Here is a 21,058-nt window from a genome sequence, read left to right as displayed (position 1 = left end):
AAGAAAGGTCAACACTTTTCTTTAAAAAATTGACAAAGTCCCTTTCTGAAAAGGGATTTGGAAACTTTTTCGACTTTTTAGGATTTGTGTTGTTTTTGGTTTCCTTCGGCTTATTAAATTTTCTCGATTTTTATAAATTAAGGTGGAACTTTTATTCTGTTTTGTCTTAGACACTGTAACTGTTTTTGGTACTTGAATGCTTTACAGATGTTTTCAATGTTAAGCCAGCCTGCTCTGTGCCACTACCAGGGGTTACGCTCAGTGTTTAAATTACGGAAACCTTTGACTAGACATAACAGGTTAGCAACTTTATTACGTGTGAAAGACTACATCCCCCCCAATTAATAATTCACTTTCTTTCATATTTAATCCCAGGTTTCATAGTTCACTAAAATGCTGTAATTTCTGCTTGTATCAGATAATTTCAGATTCTACCAGAAAATTGTTAACATGGAACTCTTATACATTTTTGGGCTTGAAAAAGCTCACATAGCAGTAGTTGGCCCTTTCATGCTTTATTTTGTTAACCTTCCCAGCTGCTAAATGCTTTGCACTCATAATCATGACATGTGCATGAGAATTTATTAATAATGACAGATCTCAGAGGTGTCATTACAAATGGCTAAGTACAGCCTTGACAGATTCATAATAACCTGATATTTCATCCTAATGGTCAGTGCTACGAATTCTCAAGATAATATTAAGGAAAGCAAATGTTACATAAAGAGTTGAATTGGTTCTACAACGTCTAGTCCAGGCCACTTAAAAACTTTACAGTCCTTATAAAATTTAAAAGCTGCGGGCAACGGTTTTGACAGACCAGGAACTTCGATTAATGTCAATGAAAAGGTGGAAATTAAAGGGCTATGATCACTTTTGACTCTCAGCTGAACTCCAATCTATTGATTATCTCTAGGTCCATTGACCTTGCCCATCATTCAGGACCCTGCACTTGAGCAACAGCAGAATGAAGTGGCACAAAGCATCACTCATACTGCAGCAGTTGCTTCTGGTGGCCATGACGTGCATTGAGGTGTCCTTGGTCATTCATGATGGTGGGAGCAGCAGTGACATAGCTGCGGTGTTTAGACAGAGGTATGCGTGCTGCCGATGGCTCTGCATGCACCCCTCGCAAGCCATCTGAGCTGCTCCTCTCTCTTGCCAGGCCTTCTCTCCTTTTCCCCACTCCTGGTCCCAGTTATTGTCTGCTTTAGATGCCACCATCCCAGGACAGTGTGGAGTTATCATATGGTGATGGATGGCACAATGGGGTTGGTGGTGCATTGTCCGTACTACATCTCTCTTCTTGGGCCAAACTGATTGTATTTTAAATGCTCTGTCCTCTACCTGTGTCCGTGCCTCATTTTGAAAATGCACTAAAATTGATTTTCACCTACCTGAGGTGATCAGACTGGTGTTCTCCATTTTGAATTTTCTCTGAAATGGAGTATTGCTTGGAAATCATGAGCAGTCCCTGGACTGTGGGAATGAATCAAAAATTGAAAGATGCACTGTAGAAGGACATTTAGTCATGAACCATACCATTGCCTGTGATTAGAAGGAAAATAATACAGCACTATTTGAGGAAATCAGCAAAAGTACCTTCCTGGAAATGTCCTTAAGGAAGAGCGTTACAACATATTTTAAAAGTACTCTTAAAATCGTATCAGCTTCTTGCCACTGTGAGTAACAAAAACACTTTGCAGGGCTCCATTAACTGCCTATATTTTCACAATCCGAGCAACACATGTAGAATGCAACATTGATGGACATCATTGGTTAATTGGTATTTTCACAATCCGAGCAACATATGTAGAATGCAACTGCGATGGACGTCATTGGTAAATTGAAGCAATTCGTGCATATGACAGTATTACAAAGACAACATATCATAGGGCCAACTCCATACACCAAAAAAGGATCCTGGGAAATATGAAAGAATGTAAAGAAGTATAGCGACTCTCTGGGTGTCATTTTCGAAAAATAGTTCCAATTTGTAGAATGACCCCGGATTGGTAAGCCCCCACTGTGTATATGCAGTGGCCTAGCCGGGGGGGGGCACTCTTTTTGGGTGAGGCAGAGGTGAGCAAGTCGTGTCTGTCGACTACCACCACCCCCATGAACAAGTCGGCCTTCGGCCGCCAACCCCACGGAACAAGTTGGCCATCGGCCGCCAACCCCCCACTCTTACATGCACCACGAGGCAAACTTAGTGGCCGCCCCTGGTGGCAGTAGGTCTACCTACTCCACTGTGTATATGATCTGATTTCAATTTACAAAAAAAACACAAAAATAAATATGATTCATATCATAAATATATTGATTTGGCATATGGTCTGTTTAAATGCAGAATATAGTGCAGTGCACAGTTGAAAAAGTGGGGGGGGACAAAATTCTTTCTCACTGAGGGAAGAAGTCTTCTGATCATACAAGCAAACATTGCAACTAATTGGTATGTATTTGTACAGCAGGTTCACCTGTATGCAAATCAGTGCCACAGTATTTTTGGGAAAAACGGAATTACAGATAATGTGTTTTTATGATCCCCATATTTTAGGAGGAATTGTAGTAAAACCTAAATGGACAAAAATATAGAATACAAAGCAATTACAGGTTGTCAAAGTAGAATTGTCTTTTGTTTTTGTGTATTGAAAACAGACCATATACCCACTTTTGGGGCTCACCAATGGTGAGCTCCTACTATTAAGGGAACTATTATTTTTTTGTTTAATAAATGTAAGCAACATAATAGACAGATTGAAAGGACTACACTTGATGCTGTAAACCATAATGCGTACATGGGAACAATATCATTTCACTGGTTGTGAGTAGAAGACTGCTAGGTATATTCATTGGTGTATCTTATCCTTAATTGCATACAAACACAGTCAGGCACTCGGAGGCTATTACAAGATGATTTGTAATTCCAAATGGGCCCTTGAACTGGAGTTTACCAGCACCATCTGGAATCACAAGTGGCGAATAACTACTTCAAGCAATATTTCAGGGTGCAGTAGACCGCATGGTATCTCCTCATGGTATCTCCTGGGATTGATTGAAAAAAATGGTGCTATGGAATTGCATGAGAAATTTGTGCAGTAGCATCAATCTCTGTCTGTTATTCCTCATTGCACTGAGCCTACAGTGGACATGCCCAGAAGTACGACTGCTATGCCAGTTTATCTAGCATGTGCCGTAAAGGCCATATGACTTTCTATGTAGGCTTCTATTCAGGCAGTACGGAGTTAGCCCTCGAGGAGAACTTGTCTCAACAAGAAGCAGATCTTTTGTGAAAATGAACATTTCTCACTCCCTTTCGTCTAAACCTACAGAAAGTATAGTGCGCTTATTCTTACCCCGGAAGTGGTTGTATATCAGCCTTGTGCTGGGGTAAATTTATGGCTCTTCTGCAGGGTGGAAACAGGATGATCAAGATTTGGGAATTACCACAAATATAAATTCCCAAACTTCAAAGACAAACCACTTTCCACCCTTTGAGTAGGATTTACAGTTGTGGAAATCTCCACACTTATAGTGAAGATCTCTGCATCTGCAAATGAGTTTACACCTGCCAAAAACTCTTTGTAAATTCCTGGGGCCATATTTCTTAAGTTCTGTGGGAGCATGTGGGAGCACAAATGGTATTAGGGCCAGCTCTGCGCACCCCTGGGGCTCTTTGGTATTAAGGAGGGGGCCACAGATGCTTGTGCAGCCCCTTCTGTAATACAGATAGACCTGGCACACATATAGTGCCAGCGCTAGCACCAGAGGGCATTTCCTCATTTGCATGGGGGCATGGCCTCATGCAAATAAGGGAATCCCATTGCTTCTGCGCCTGTGCAGTATTATAGACGCAGGCACAGAGGCAAAGAAACTGTCAGGAGGTGCACTGTTAGTGCACCCCCTGGTGGCATCCCTCTAGATGGGGTAAAGGCGGTCCTATCGACCCCCCAGACATCCCCTTGCAGGCTGGTGTGGTCACCTACTACACCCATCTGCAAGGGGATCTCTAATCCTTCTTAAAAGTGCAGGCATGATGCCATCTGCACAGTGAAACACGGAACGGCTGCTTCAAACCCATTCCGTATTTCACTTGAATGAACTGCCACGAGTTTGTGGCTGCCCTGGGGCGCATCCAATGTAATAGGGAGCACTTTGTTTGTATCCGGGGCACCTGTTTCAAGGTGTGCTGTGGCGCAAACAGAGAAAGTGTGCACTATCTTTAATAGGGCCCTTGGTAAGCATCTAAAAAGGTACGTTTTTTCATAAACATACATTCACACATGAATTTACATTTCTGAATAGGCCCCCCTCTTCATTTTATAGTTCCTTTGCCTATCATATAATGCATTTTATGAGTTACAGCCGGTTTAAAATTTTAATTTGCCAATTGCCACATTAATACATACCACCTTTTTACATCAAATATCTTTCCCCAACTTTGGAGGCCTTCGGTTTTAGCATTGTGATATCTTGGTAGCCAGAATATGTACATAGCCTGTGCCCCAAATATGGAGGTACTGTAGGATGGGGCCAGACCAGAGACTGGTGTTAGAGCACCTTCTCTAGTCCCCTTGGATTAATGCTCTGCTAAGCACTTCATTAGTATATCGTTTTTCTCTCCTGGCATCCATAATAGCTCTCTGAAGGAAATAACAGATTCATATAAAATAATAAATAAGAGATAAGGCTGTATCTCTGGTATTACCTCAACAATTGAAAAATGTCACATCAAAAATTAACTTTTCAAAAGTGACATTTCTCGAAATTAAAAAATCGAAATAAAGTTCACTTCAAAATAGTATAATTCGGGAAAAAAATTACGGCTAAAAAATGTATATTAATCGGAAAAAGGAGCACTTTTCTAAGCGAGGGACATACAGCAGGGAGGAGAGACCCAGAAGAGAGCAAAGAAATGTCCCCCAAAAGGTAAAAAAAAAAAGTGCTACAAAGAGTAAGCCTAGTTAGGAATAAAATCTAAAAAAACAGTTAAACATAAAACGCATAACACACTAAAGGAAAAAAGAGGCTACAGCAAAAATTAATAAAAAGAGGGAAAAAGGGAAGCCGCTACAGGGAAAAAGATCAAAACAATTGATAAGAAATACATATTTGAGGCACACCCAGTAGCGGTCCGTGGAGGGAGTTCGGTGGGGCAGTGAGGCGGGGCATGGGAGGGGCTGGGTGGGGAAATGTAAACACCGGAATATGGATGAACGGAGGTAAGTACACATTTAAATAAATAAAACAAATTCCTTTGCGTGCGCTGCGAAACCAGCAAGTAGGCCTTGTTGCCCATAAGGAAGTGTGCATGGTACTTTAAAGTTGGATATGTAAAAGTTCAATGTTACACATTCCATTGTAGTGATAAGGCCACACACACTATTTTCACTGTAGCACGGCTGCCTTATTCTATAGGAAAAACAATTGGATGCAATATTAAATACTAATAGTGTATCTCAGGAATTAGACTAGCTAGAAAAATAATTAAGTCATTTTTAATAGTTATTAAAAATCTAATTTTGTGGTGAAATCGAAGTTGTACTAGAAAGTTATATTTTCCCTGCCTGAAGTTCCTGGAGGCTAATCTACAGTTTGCTGTCCCATGTCTGCCAGCTACTAATTAATATTTGAATACTCCTCTTGATGAGGTGTGAATTTGCTCCCAGAGTTGAGACAAGTGCCTTTAGTGCGGGAAGGTGGTGTTATGCCCTTGACAGGATGGTCTGCGGTCTGGGCCCAGGAACTTGATTAACTTTCAAGCTGTCTACCCAATCACAAGTAGATGTAGCTATTGCCCAGGTCTGCCCCAATCCTTTGTCCCCCTCAGCTAGGCAGGCTCCAATCACAGTGGGCCTCGTTTTGACATTACAGTGACAGATCCTGTTGAAGTGTCAACACCTGCTTGCCAGGTTGGCTGACTCAGGTCCCTTTAAAAGTAAAATCAATCTAATGTAGCCAAATTATCACAATCAATCACTTTTAAGTCACTTGCCTGGGGAAGGAAATCGGCTGATTTCCCATTGCCCTGTCACGTCCAGCTCACTCACCTTTCATGTATTGTTTTGTTTTCATTATTTGTCAATACATTTCTCAATACTGTCAATTAATATACAAACAGCCAATCTTGATTATGATAAATTAGCTTGATTGATTTTCCTTTTAAACGGACCGTTGTCTCTTAAAATAACTACTACCCATGGTCCCTTTTTGACTCTAAGGGTTTCCTTGTCTCTTTTCCTGAGGTTTTACATACAACACTGGGGAGCACATCAAAAGGTGTGGGCAGGATGTCAAAAGAATTCTTGTTTTCCATTGTATGGCTGATAGAAAACAAAGCTTTTGTTCTAATAGGCTTCTATCTCTGAGTTTGTTGTGAGTACAGGACCTGTTTCAAACTGGATTTTAATGTTAGATGAGGGAGAACACTAAGGGTATCATAGTGCACTCTCCACACACCCCAGCCCTCACAGCCCATGCTTAGTGTGGCTTAATACATTTTCCATCTTGAAAAAGCTCATATTTGGTGGGGTTAGCCCAGGTAACATTAACCCCATTGATTATAGTGTGCCTAGGGGTCACTCCTGCCCACAAGCTCATGTCAGGCAAAATTATGTGGCATCTCCAGGCACTGACTCCAGAACACTCCTGTGCCTGTGGAAGATCAGAAGAGGACTGAATCTGCTGTCCAAGACTTGAGAACAGGCCTTAAGGACTTGAACCTTCTCTCCCTCATGTACCCAGAACAAAGACGTGGACTTTCAGGGGCATAATGTTCTCCTTTTCAAGCTACAGGCATACAACAAGCTACAAGAGGCTTTTCCTGCAACTTCCCAGCTGACTAGTGGCAATGGACCCTGCTGTTGGCTTCTGCCTGACACTCAGTGAGACATTACGCACCTCCCCTGAGGCTGAAGGGCTTTAGAAGTTTACTCCTGTGGAGGATTGGGTCTTAAAGGACTAAGTCAAAAGGTAAATTCTTTTGCCAGGAGAAACCTGATTGGTGGATTTGACCAGCGCTCCATTGTGGTCAGCGTCAAATTGCACCTAGGTCCTGTTATACCACAACCATCGACTAACATTGGCACTTTGTGCTTCTGAGGATAAAACATTTTAACAACTCATATCTCCAGGTTTTGTCCTTTTGGTGTCATTTTGTTTATTAAATTGTACTCTATTATTCTGATTCATTTTGGGGGGTTTATTGTATCGCATTTCAACTTTATTACTGGTTTAGTACTGCATAATCACCTTACACATTGACTCTAAGTAAAACCTGTCTGATCTGTAAAATTGTGACTCGGAAGTTGAGCTCAGGTTGGGTAAGTGACTTTAGTCATTCATCCTAACAAGGGTTGTAGTAATTACCTGAGGTGGATATCTACTTCCCCAACTAAAACCCCAATCTCTTGCAGGTGGTAACTGTTGATTAATTGTGCTGTCGAATAAGCAAATGCGCACGGTGCTGTTTTTCTCTACTGGCAACTACACCATTGTTTACATCAGTGGTCGTGTCTGCAGCTCAGCACCCACCTATCTGCTCTCCCCTTGAGCACCTGATCTGTCAGTTATCAGACTTTGAATGGTGGGCTGAACGCTTATTCACTCTGTGAGGGAAATCTCTGACTAGCTGCTGAGGACTGTAGGCGGCTGCTCATGAAAGTGCCTCGAACTACAGTGGGGGTAAGGTGGAGATAATAGCCAACTCCTTAGTTTTCTGTTTGCTTATGTACCTTGCTACCTCATACTCATATCGAATCATTTTTCAGCTACTTTCTAACCGGCTAACTTCCTAACTTGATAAGTGTAGTATCTAGCAGCATCTCATGGAAGCCTGAGATGTTGCTAGGTGCTTAGAATGTTAGGCTCAGGGAAGAGTCAGTTGAGACCAGAGCCTGAACGATGTACAAGCTGTTTGTGGATGGGGTCTTTTATCCTGGATTAAACTTGCTTTTCACCTAATTCACCTTGTCCTTGAATTGGATCTTACATTTTGGCGACAGAAGATGGGATACTAAGCAAAGAAAAGCAGAAGAAAGCTAAAAGGAGAAAAGGGACCTCAACACTACTTGTTTTCTTCGTGGGAAAAGCATCGTTCCTTGTTTATTTAAGAGAAAACAGATCTTCATTCTGTGTCTCAGACGAACAAACTTTGGCTCTTTGGCTCTTGTCAACAACTTTCTTGGTTGCTGCATTGTGGATTTCAGGCGTCATGCCTAACGAATGAACTTTGTTTTTTTTTTCTGTATCGTGTTCGCAGAGGTTACCCATCAAGGATTTGACTTTTGCCAAGTGTTCGTGCAAGCTGTTTGTGTTCCTGCTGGTTTGGGATGAGAGAAACGCTTCCGTGGGCACGCTTTACCTCGTTGTTTTTCTTTAAAAAGTTTAAACAACAACATTACGGAGTTCGCCTACCTCGTGGTGTTTCTCGAGCTGCTTCCATGGATACCGCTCTGTAGAGTGCGGTCAAGCGTCATCAAAGAAAAAAAAAATCATCCCGTGCCTGGATCTTGTATCATTCTTCTCAGCGTCATCAAGTGTCATCACGTTTCAGCGCGGTAACCTAGCGACGCAGGAACTCTATGACATCGGGCGTCAGCACTGTCTTCGACGCGTGAAACAGCGTCCTCGCGCATTGGTGCACCGCCGTCTTCAGGGTGAAACGCAAGAAGTGTCATCATGTTTCAGCGCGGTAACCTAGCGACGCAAGAACTCTCTGACATCGGCGTCAGCACTGTCTTCGACGCATGAAACAGCGTCCTCGCGCATTGGTGCACCGCCGTCTTCTGGAACGCACTGTCTTCGTGTGAACTCTGCTGTCAAAATCACTCAGGCAAGCGATTTAACGGTGATTCGCACACCTGTCTTCAGCGCGAATCAAGCTCGCCAAAGGGTGTCGGTAACGCTTCACTTTGATCTTCCCGGCATTTGATTTTATTGAAGACTACAGTGGAGGTATGCGTAATGGGACTTTCCTGTGGTGGTTGCTTAGCGCGCTCATCTCTTCGCATGCTGTAAGAAGTAATTGACTTAATTCCTACAGTTTTCCTTGTGTGCCACTTCTGTAAAACGCACACTGTGAAGATGTTTAAGTACGTGTGTCAACTCAGTGATACACACACTGTGAAGATTTTACTACAATAGTCAAGTTGTACTTTTTGCTATCAGAACTGTGTTTAGTTTATTTTTAAATTGTCTCTACTATATGAAGAGCTATTTCTTCCAATTCTTATTCCTGTATCCTATTGATAGAATTTGTAGGGTGATAGAGTGGATCGCCTCAAATCCTTTTGTTATTATTATTTTTTAAAACAGGGGGAAAGGTGAAACTCAGGTAGTAATTGGAAATTTTCACTTTTCAGGGCTAACTTTAAACATGCAGAACGTTACTGCGCCTCCTTTCTTTTTGTCCTCCCCGGGAGATCCACCCATTAAATGGCAGAAATGGCGTAAAGTCTTTGAAAGATATGCCAGAGTGTGTGGAGCCTCTTTGAGTGCCGAAAGGAAAACTGCATTATTGCTTCATTGTTTGGGGTCGGAAGGTCAGGAGGTATTTGACCATCTCCCGGAGCTAGTGGATAGGAATTTGAACGAATATGAGTTATGCATAGCTATGCTTGATAAACACTACCTACCGAAGGTAAGTACGATACTGGAAAGGTATCATTTCGGTAGGAGATCACAAATGGAAGATGAAAGCATAGAAAATTACATTACTGCTTTAAGGAAGTTAGCCTCTTCGTGCAAGTTTGGTGCTACCCTAGATGAACGTATTAGAGATCAGTTTATGTTAGGGTGTAACATTGAACGTGTTAGGGAGGAACTTTGGCAGAAAGACGAGCCAAACTTAGAAGATGTCTTAATCATTGCAAAAAGGATTGAGCATTCTTTGAAGTGTGTAGAGGTAATAAAGAAGAATGGAGAGAAAAAGGACAAAGATTCGGTACAAGCAATAAAAGAAAATCCTAAAACTAACAATGAAAAAAGGGATCATTTTAAGAAAGGTATCTCTAGTGGAACTGCAGTAAAGTTCGATGCTTCTAAAGTGACATGTTTTCGTTGTGGTAAACTAGGTCATTTAGCGAATGATAAACAATGCCCCGGGTGGAGAGCCACGTGCAGTAAGTGCAAAAGAAAAGGGCATTTTACCGTGGCATGTAAAGAGAGAAATTCCAAGGGAAAGGTTTCAGAAATATATTTTGATGTAGAGGATACTTGTGATTCTTCTAGTGAGGTTGACTGTGGACAGATTCAAATCCAGGCAGTTCAGACTGAGGAAAAGAAAAACTGCCCGACTGATGAAATATGTGTTGAAGGCAAGGCTACGAAAGTACTTTTTGACTCTGGTGCTAAAATCACCATAATTTCAAAAGAGTTTTATGTAAAAGAAATCAAAGATAAAATAAGAATTTACTCACCAGACATTAGATCATTTGCCTATGGAGGTGAACCCATCAAGTTGTGTGGGTACTTTTGGGGTCTAATTGAATATAAAAATAGACTTACCAGTGGGAAAGTTTATATATCACAGAAAGGGGACAGCATTTTAAGCTGGTTTCACCAGAGAGACCTTGGTGTCATGCTAGATCCAAATTCGTCTCCACCTATTTTATTAAAAGAAAATTTTAAATCAGCATATGTGGCCAAGGTGGATGCAAATTTTGAAAATCAATTTATGTGTATGCTAACAGAACGCTTTCCCAAAGTATTCAGCAGTAGCTTAGGCTGTCTTAAAGGTTACACGCATCATATTCGGCTGGTGGAAGGCGCCAACCCGGTGTCTTGCAAGGTAAGGAGTATTCTGGTGGCTGTCAGGGATTTAGTCCAGGCAGAGTTAGAAAAATTGAAAAGAGAGGGAATTATTGAAGAAATTGAAGCAACACAATGGCTTGCTCCGGTCGTAGCCGTGAAGAAGGCGGATGGCTCTCTTCGTTTATGTGTGGACCTTAGAGAACTAAACAAGTGTGTGGTAGTCGACAAATATCCGTTACCAAAAATAGCAGACATGTTGATGTTGTTAAAAGGGGCGAAAGTTTTCAGTACAATAGATCTCAGGTCTGCGTACCATCAAATCAAACTGGATGAGAGTTCAAGAGACTTGACAGCGTTTATCACGCCGTTTGGGACTTTTCGTTTCTTGAGACTACCATTTGGGTTGGTGTCGGCGGCCTCAGTGTTTCAGAGGGCACTGGAATATGTTTTGAAGGGACAACCTGGTGTCAGGGTTTATCAAGATGACATTTTGGTTTTTGGTACAGATGATAACGAACATGATGAGAGAGTATTACAGGTTTTGAAGAGTTTAGATCAGTCGGGATTGACAGTCAAAGTAGAAAAGTGCAAGTTCAAGAGGAGATCGATAGATTATCTAGGTCACACTATTGGAAACGGAGGTGTATTACCTAAGGAAAGTCTAGTAACTGACATTCGAAACATGCCATCTCCAAGCAATAAAGAGGAGTTATTGAGTTTTTTGGGCATGGCCGAATTCTATAGTAAATTTATTAAGAATTTTGCTTCCCTCTGTGTTTCAATGAGAATGTTACTACATAAAGGATGTGAGTTTGTTTGGGATGATAAGTGTGAAAAGGAATTTTGTTTACTCAAAAAGGAATTAGATCAAGCGCCCAAACTCAGCAGTTTTGACCCGGACAAGAGATCAGTATCAGTGACGGATACAAGTGTAAAAGGTTTGGGTGCGGTATTGGTGCAAAAGCATGATGGACAGGATAATGTCATCTTATTTTTGTCAAGGAGCTTAAGAGGTGCTGAGGTGCGGTATTCAGTTATAGAGAGGGAAGCCTTAGCAGTTCACTGGTCTATAAAGAAGTTGTGAAATTTGCTTTGGGGTGGTACCTTTGAGGTCAGGACAGACCACAAGCCCTTGTGTGAGATATTTAAGAATAAGGGCATAGATGCGATCTCCAGTAGAATTACAAAGTGGGTAGTCGCGTTACAAGACTATAATTTTGACATCAAGTACATCCCAGGTGTACAGAACAAGGTAGCTGATGCTTTGTCAAGGTTGGTTGTGTGTGACAATTCAGGTATAGATGAGGAGGATGAAGAGGATGGAGAGATGGTTTGCTCCATTGAAGGGGGAATTATAGAGAAAGAAAGGTGGTTGAGGGCGGTTAGTGAAGATGATGTTTTGTCAAAAGTCAAAGTTTGTGTAAAGGAAGGTTGGAATGTGAAAAGTAAGAATGAGGAGGTGGATAAGTTTTGGCATGTTAAGGATCAACTTGCTGATCATGATGGCTTTCTAGTCAGAGGGGCAAGATTGGTTCCTCCCATCTCTCTTAGAGATGAATTAATTTCTTTGGCCCATGATGGGCATCTTGGTATTTCTAAAACCAAGGAATACCTACGTTCCTCCTACTGGTGGCCAGGTATGGATTTGCAAATTGAACGGAAAATAAGAGATTGCATGCAGTGTGCACTTAGTGACAGGGTGAACAAGCCAAGAACACAACCTATGATAGTAAGGGAAAGACCTGATGCTCCTTGGAAGGAGATTGGACTAGACATCTTAGGTCCGATCTCTGTATTGGGCGTTGAGTGGTACATTCTTGTTCTAGTTGATTTTTTTTCTCGCTGGCCAGAAATAGCTATAACGCGGGGAATTGAATCTAAACATGTTAAGGAGTTTTTAAAGAAAATCTTTGATAGAGAAGGCATTCCCAATGTAATACTCACAGATAATGGAGTACAATTGGTCTCGAGGGAGATGGAGGATTTTTTGAGTTCTTATGGTGTTAAACACAAAAGGTCTTCTCTTTATCACCCAGAGACAAATGGACTCGTTGAACGGTTTAATCGGGTTCTTAAGGAAACGATTGAGATGGCAAGGTCAGCGGGTCTAGATTGGAGAGCAGAAGTGTTCAAAAAAGTTAGGGTGTATAGGCTTTCGCCCCATGCCGTTACAAAAAGGACACCTTTTGAGCTGTTAAGGGGTAGGTGTGCCAACTCTTTAGTTACACCTTCCTGGGTAAATGATCTACAGCCTAATCGTTTTAGGGAAAACGAGAAAGATGACTGGCGATTGTTAGAAAAGAAGAATCTGCTCTCCTAAAGTTTGATAGAATCCTAGAAATCAACATCCGGGGCTCACGATGGGAATCCCTTTGGGACAACCGTAACATTCTGTACAAGGGTAAGCCCATGCACAACGAGACATGGATCAAAAAAGGCATACTGTTCCCACACCAGCTGTACGCGGGGGAATACCCTATTCCCTTCAGCGACCTACAAATCAAATACGATCTTGCACCAATTGAATTCTATAACTTCCTAAACGTAAAAACGGCTTTGTCCAAACTCAAACTCTCCCCGACACCGCCCTCACTCCCACCATACCTTGCCAGACTAAACAGACTAGGACACCAGGTTTCCTTTCTCTATAAACTCAGCCGTCCCCAACAATCTGGCCTTACTGCCCCAATCACACAATTCTGGAATAACCTTTCATCTAGGCCAATCACAGACTCAGATTGGACCAACGCATGGATATCCTGCACGAGACACAAAATCAGCCCTACACTATCACAGACAAAATACTGGCTCTTACACAAAGCCTTCTGGACCCCTGCACGATTATTTGCACACAACCTCTCCCCAGATGCCTTTTGCTGGAATTGCAAACGCGCGGGGGGTGACTTATCACACATCATCCTAGAATGCGACTGCGTGGCGCAATTCTGGGAGAATATATTCGACTTGATCTCAAAGCTATTCTCTATCTCACCGGTGAAAGAGCTCCCTTACCTAGTTTTCGGGTTCACCCAGAACCCATCCCTTGATGCAGATGATAGGGCATTACTTGACCTCCTCCTCTCGGCTGCAGTTAAGACAGTCCTCAGCAACTGGAAAGATACCAGCAAGGCCAACTACGCAGGGTGGTTAAATTGGATAATTAGCTTACGTGGAGCAGACAATATTACACTCCTTCAGACACCGTGGCGTCCTGCCACGAGAAAACTATGGTCGACTCTTGATAACTACTTCACGACACGTAAGCCACCTTAGATGGGCCCACACACCGTCCACGACTCACCAACATATGCTGCCCGACTGCCTTCATTGCACTCCTAGCCACCGTAAATAATTGTCCTTAATGAATGAGTAAAATGCTGTTGAAATACAATGTCTGTTACTGAATTGTTGTGAGTATGTGATACGTGCTCTACTGTTGTACTTTTGTACTGACATTTACTATGATGTACTGTAGCGTACAGTAATTTTGATTCGTAAATTTATGACTCATATTACACTAATGGACTTGCTTTATATATGTCTATGCTGTAACAACCAATAAAAAACTTTTGAAATAAAAAAAAAGAAAAGAAGAAAATTGAGGAGAGGAAGATTTTGCATGATGTGAAGAAATCTGTAAAAAAAACTATAGTGAAGGTAGGGGATTGGGTGCTAATAAAGAATCCCCGTGTGGGGAAAGCTAAAGGAGCTTTCTTAAAACCCATTCAGGTTATTAAGTTGTTTAACAATGCAGTTAAAACGGCGGATCACCGGGTGTGGAACTTGAATAGGGTGGTTGTGGTGAGACAGGACTTTGTTACGGGACTTAAAGAGGTTCCAAAGAACCCAGTTTCACTATCACAAGGGAAAATTCTGCAAGATGAATCCTTGTCACATGCACGGAGATCTTCAAGGATGATTTCTGCTCCAAAGCATCTGAAAGACTTTGTATGTTAATTTTTCTGATGTGTTTTTTGGTTCTATGCCTGATGTAACTTTTACAGGTGTTGTACGTTTTGTTCTTTATTGTCTGTAAAGAAGGGAGATGTGTAGTATCTAGCAGCATCTCATGGAAGCCTGAGATGTTGCTAGGTGCTTAGAATGTTAGGCTCAGGGAAGAGTCAGTTGAGACCAGAGCCTGAACGATGTACAAGCTGTTTGTGGATGGGGTCTTTTATCCTGGATTAAACTTGCTTTTCACCTAATTCACCTTGTCCTTGAATTGGATCTTACAATAAGCTCCCCCAGGGGGGTTTCCGGGGAGCTGAGAAACACACTAGTAGGAAGCTAGGTTTTTTGTTATCATTTCCCTTCTCGACCATTTGCTTTCTTGTTCTTTTTGCCTTTATTTCTCATCCTTTCTTCCTTGATGGCATAGCCTGCAGAAGCTCAAAAGTGAACACATTCTGTAGGCGGAAGTGACACTAGCCCTTGCTCGATTCAACTTGAATGAGAAAAGGGAGAAGGAACAGAGAAAAAGGAAAGCAAAGGACAGGAAAGGAAAGGAAAATGGGGCACAAATAAGGTATAGAAGGAGCAATGAAAAAAGGAGGAGAGCAATAAAGGAAGGACGGCAGGGGGTAAGAGATGAGGAAGAGAACAGTGAAGAGAATAGAAAAAAAGAAAAGAGAGCAACAAAATAAAAGAACATAATAGTAATGAAAAACCAATAAAAAAGCAGATAATGGAAGGCTCAGAGAATTATGGTTGATGAAAAATCAAACAGGATGCCCAATTATACAAATATATTGCACTTAGTAAAAACTTCTTAATGACAGATCTCAGGAAACTAAGCTCTGGTACGGGTCTGGCTGCCATGACAAGCCTTCAGTACCACCATGAGGGGCACAAAATCCAGGTGACTCGATCTCCCACACAGGAACCTTACCAACATAACCTGAGGGACGTTACCCAGTTCTAACACAAGAGTGCCCAGTGCTGCCAGAGTTCAATTAAATCACTGAGAGAGTCAATGGAGAGGCCAAATATCCAGACCCCCCTCTTCAATCCTCACCTTACAAGAAGCTTATTTCCTAGCACATCTGAATCAATTACAGACATGGAATAGGCTGCACAGATAATGCATAAAATATAGGACACAAGCACTCATCTTTAGAACATCCTATCCCTCATCAAAACAGCAACGGGGTAATGGCTGATTCTCCACTTCCACATAGGAATGCTATAAGCAACTCTGGGGAAAATATAAAATACCCAAATGAAAAATGAGATCACATCTCTGCTGACTACCATATCACAAAATAAAATAAAGACAATACTTCCTACCTCTATCCTATCAAGATTTGGCTATCTACAAAGCAGATTGTAACAGAAAGTAGCGGAATCCATTGAACTTGTCTCCAATGGACTAGATTCAAAACAGTTGGCATTCCAAAAATCATCATTGTGAGTTCTGCATCAAATGAAGGAGCGTGGCCTAAGTTGCTCTAGAGAAGAATCCTTCTACTTGAATTAGAAAATAATGGTTGCTCAGGAACCAGGGCACATCTAATATAAGATACAGACAAACAGCAACAACTTCTAGATCACAGAAAGACTAATCAATCTTGTACCAATTCTGAAGACTGACTCAATGATGCTACCTATTTGATTTCATAAGCCTCAAAAGAATTGGCACACCCAGTTATCCACCTTTATGTCACCCAAGTCTATGTTCCTTACAATTGTCCGCATAATCAAAAGGAATCAAACTGCACAAGCTGGTGGTCTAGAAGCTCTGTGACAAAAAATGAAATCTCCAGAGGAGCAACTTAATACTTCCTTGGATCTACTAAAGAAATGAAAGCTATATTGGCCTTTTTAAAAGAGCATTGAAGTACGACTTTTAGGCAAGTACAAAATTTCACTAGGAAGTCCAAAGATTTGGCAATCTCATCTCAATGCCCTAATCTTCATATTATAGGAATTTCGGAAGGGCAGAAGGTCCAAATATGCTCATGACACGCTTCTGCTGTGATGTCTTCTAGGTAGAGACCCTGCAACTTAGTTTTCAGCTGGGAAATTAAACCAAGATCTCTCAATTGTTGGAGCACATCATGTGCCTCTTGGCCCTCAAACAATGACTGCATTTTTTAAAAGACTTTAATATGAAAGAAAAGATCTCATATATAGCAAGAGAACAAGGGAGGATTCAAACGAAAGCTGTTTTCACTTTTCCTGTTTTCAAAGACTTAGCGCCTGATTTAGAGTTTGCCAGACAGATTACTATCCGTCAGGTCAGTGAAGTACACCAAATTTTGAGTTGCCAACTGGCCCGCCGGACAACTCTGTACATTCACAAGAACCGCTGTCACAGTGGTTCCTGTCATTGTATGAAAAGTTTAATGGACAGTATAGTCAGCCAAGATGGACAGCCGTCAATCTATTCAAAAGTTTTTTTATTTTTGAAAAAACTCCCAAAGTAGGAGCTTGTTTTTTGAAAAACAAAATACTAATGACCCCCACACCCTGAGAGTTTTCTCCACGGATATGGAGGTCATTATGTTCCCTATCTCTTTCCCCCAGGTTTTTCCTGGTAGCGACGGACAGGAAAATAAGCCTTTACATCATCTATCGTTAAGAAGGCGGATGGTGTAAAGTCTGTCCTCTGACGGACCCTACTCAGTTGGGCTGTCAGGGGAAGTATTCTATTGACAGAGCCTATGGAGGCTCCGGCCACGAATACGGACGGTTAGCACAAATTTTAATGAGGGAGGTGAGCCATCACTTGGGCAGACAGAGTACTCTGTTGCATTTGCAACAGAGTACCTTCTGCCAAACTCTTAACCCGCCCCTTATCCTAGGAAACTACCTCACAACAGGAAGGAATGAGAGCCATAAACCCAAAATTCAAACTATTGACTATCTTGGCCACTCAAATGGCAGGAGCATCTCTCAATATGAAATAGAAGGGCTGTATATATGTTCTAAACCTGGTCAGACCAAATGTTTCTTATCTGAATGTATGCTTTGAGCTTACTTGATCTAATTCTGTTACTTTACAGGAAAGAACAAAGGGAGTGTGCCAATTGGTACTCTCAGACGAAGGGAAGAACCAAGGATGCTTGGAATATGGGAGTAGTGTTCAAGGCGCCAAGTTAATTTCTGGGAACTGGAAAACATATTATGATGTGTATGAGGTCATGTTTTCTCAAATGTTCTTTGTGCATTTTAATTAGAGAACCCACCTTGGATTTAGTCAGATTCCCTTTAGACTTGGAGAGGTACAAGACTCTCTTGACATCTTTGATTGTGTATATTCATGCTATACATGATTCTTTACTTCCAGAAATTCTGCAGCGGTTCTGATGCTGACACCTTTCTTGCTACCTTGATTCAATAGGGGTTTCCCTACTGATAATTCGGTATAGGGTTTGATAGATGTTGCAAATCTTTTGCTTGTATGGGAGAAGAATCAAAACCATTCCTCTAGCTATCAAATCCTTTTCCTTATTTTTTTGTATTGTGGCTACTGAGATCTTTATATGCTCTTTGCTGTTGAGTACCAATATTGTAAGACGCTTCTGTCCTTTCATAATTCTATACTTTTACAGTATGTTCTTGAGATTGATTAATACTAGTCTGACTTTGAGTTTGTAATAAACCTTTTAACGTCATGTTACTGACTCAGAATTTTATTGTGTGGTCCTAATGGTCACGCTGTACCTTCAGATTTAAATTGTTGTTAACCCCTTTTCCTCTCAGGTTACCAAAACAGTCCATTGACTAGAATCAAATTGGAAGAAAGGGCCCAGAGCATTCTCAGCCCTAAACATGAAGGCCTCAAATTTTGCAGCAATCTCACGCACAAAGTGTCCACCCATATCGAACCTTTTATTATTAATGGTAATTTTAACTGCTTATTAGAAACATAATTAGATACTTTCAAGTCCTTCAGCTACACTTACTTACTCCCAGATCTCTGCTCTCAAATGAAAAATCCAAGGGATACAAGTAGCCAATGAAAATCAGAGAGCCTTTCAGACATCATGTCAAAAATAGTGAGAACTCAGATAGGCTTCTCACATTTATTGGTCCAAAACTAGAAGACTTTAATAATATAGATGCTATCACAGATTAACAGGGATAGTTACTCACAAGTAAGTTTATTATATTTGATCAATTAAAATCTTAGATAAAATATATGTAAAATGCAATATGATACAGTTTCATTTGAATTACTTGGAGTAAAACAATAATAAGGTTTAAGATATAAATCCCATAAAACATATTTCTTTTGTTTATGATTCGCAAACAGTTGTTTGGTTGGAAATAAATGTCCACAATTAATCAGCAGCCGCTTATAAAACAGACGCTGATAGTTTAACCTTAAGCCGAACCCTTCACCCAAACAAGATGGTCATAATGAGTACAAAAATGTCAAAGCATCGGTTTTAAACTGAACTGTGAATTTGCAGAATTAAGTTTCCCGGTATCTTCGATGAACAATTTGGCGGCTCTGCTTTGTTCTGAAATGTTCTGGGAGGTAAAACAATGCTTCTAGGCATCCTTGCAGTGTCTAAGATTGTTATTGAAAAAGTTCTGCTTCAGTAAGACTTGCCTCTACCTGTGCATGCCTGGACAGCAATAACTGATGTGTGCAAGTGTTTATTGCCCATAGTTATATAGCCTGTACTTGTAATTCTGGAATTGTTGCTTGTGCCAGGAGAGATTTGTTTTTTTATTGGCAGTAATAAGTACAGCATGCGAATGATGGATAGTCTAACAAGGATATGCAACGGCTCCAGGGAATATCACTGAGTTGTCATGATATTGTATGAATCCATAGTGTGCAGTGAAATCATGTTGTTAGCCAGGTCTTGAATATCATCGAGCCTGCTAAGCAGCAGCATTTGTGTTTTTAGGGCCAATTTAAGGGCAGTATGCAGGAGGTCAATTCCCCTGATTGACTGTGTCTCCAAGTCCTTCACAGAAGTCAATAGATACATGTTCCATGGGTTTGCAGAGTGGTAATCCCGTAGCAGAAGAGCCCTAATTATAGCTTTTAGTATTCTTGGCTTTGTTTTATTAACTAAGAAGCAATATGCTATAATGTTTGCCTTACAGACAGGACAGAGGTCTTGCTTTCTGCACTGAAAGAAACCAACAGAGAAGTCTCTGCAGCTCGTACGTACCACCAAAGCTTTAGATTACAACAAAGTAATGGAAGTCATTCCTCATACTAGTAGGCATTGATAGCTCATAGTAGGCACACTAATGGCTTTAGTTGTAGTATTAGTTAGACTGCTCATAGGGCTATATTGAGCTACAGATAGCTCAGTGGAATATAAGTCTACTGTTTCCCCTACCACGCCACTTCTTCTGATAGTAACATACAGTTGTGAGGGGTTAAGAAATTACACTCAGAGGAATCGAGATCATACCTTGACTGTTTATTTTAGATTGCTTTATGAGTATATAGACATGATGAATGCTGGGAGTTGTCATGTTCGCATTCAGTTATCTGCTGCTGTGTCAAAGGGAATTACTTATCACCATCCCTCTCTCTGACAAATGGTATTTCTTGCAGTCTCCTATTATGGAGAAGGTAGTTTTCAATATTATTTTTTTAATTATGACGTAGTTCTTCCACAAGTTCCCCTTATCAAACATTCAAATAGAATCCTTATTTTAAAGGTGCGGAGATTGCAGGCAAATATTTCATATCTCTTAAGTCATGTCGAACTAGGCCAAATTTCAGTTGAATCTGTGAGCGGGAACAGCTCCAACGAAGGTGAACCCATAATCAAAATGAGATAGTTGCAGTCTTCAAGAAATTCTATTCATCATTAAATCTTAATACTATAGAATGAAATATAGAGCAAATTACTTGCATTCTAAGTCAATCAAACTTTCCTACAAGAGATGAAGCATTTATCTCAAGTCTAATGACTTTCTTTTTCCCTGGAAGGAATTAATAGTTATTAAACAACTTCTAAATGGCAAAACTACTGGAACAGATAAAATCCCTCAAGTAATCTATAACATTCTGGCATTGATGTCATTAAATCAATATTTCAGTAAAAGGGCAAAGATCCTTAGTACTGTAGATCCAATCAACTTATATCTTTATTCAATTTAGATTCAAACATTATTGCTACAATTGCCACAATACTCAGCAGCATAATTCCCACACTCATCCCAAAGTGTGCTCATTCATGCTATGGGTATTACATCTCCTATAAATCTAGCAATTGCCTTCATTGACCATGCTGAAACTTGACACTTACCGCTTGCCACTATACTTATAGATACTGGAAAGGCATTCAATAGTATAACCTGGAAATTTGTATGGTTGGTGACCCAG

General features: G+C 40.9%; 1 protein-coding gene across 1 annotated transcript in view; it reads right to left on the bottom strand.

The window, feature by feature from the left end:
- The window catches only part of BANK1 (B cell scaffold protein with ankyrin repeats 1), a 2,329,074-nt gene that overhangs the window by 1,572,541 nt on the left and 735,475 nt on the right, over positions 1-21,058 (bottom strand). The gene's annotated exons all lie outside the window — the stretch shown is intronic.

Source organism: Triturus cristatus, chromosome 2_1, assembly GCF_964204655.1.
Source record: "Triturus cristatus chromosome 2_1, aTriCri1.1, whole genome shotgun sequence".
Lineage (NCBI taxonomy): Eukaryota > Metazoa > Chordata > Amphibia > Caudata > Salamandridae > Triturus > Triturus cristatus.
Note: the sequence above shows the minus strand (reverse complement) of the source record. Positions and strands in the feature narration are given on the sequence as shown.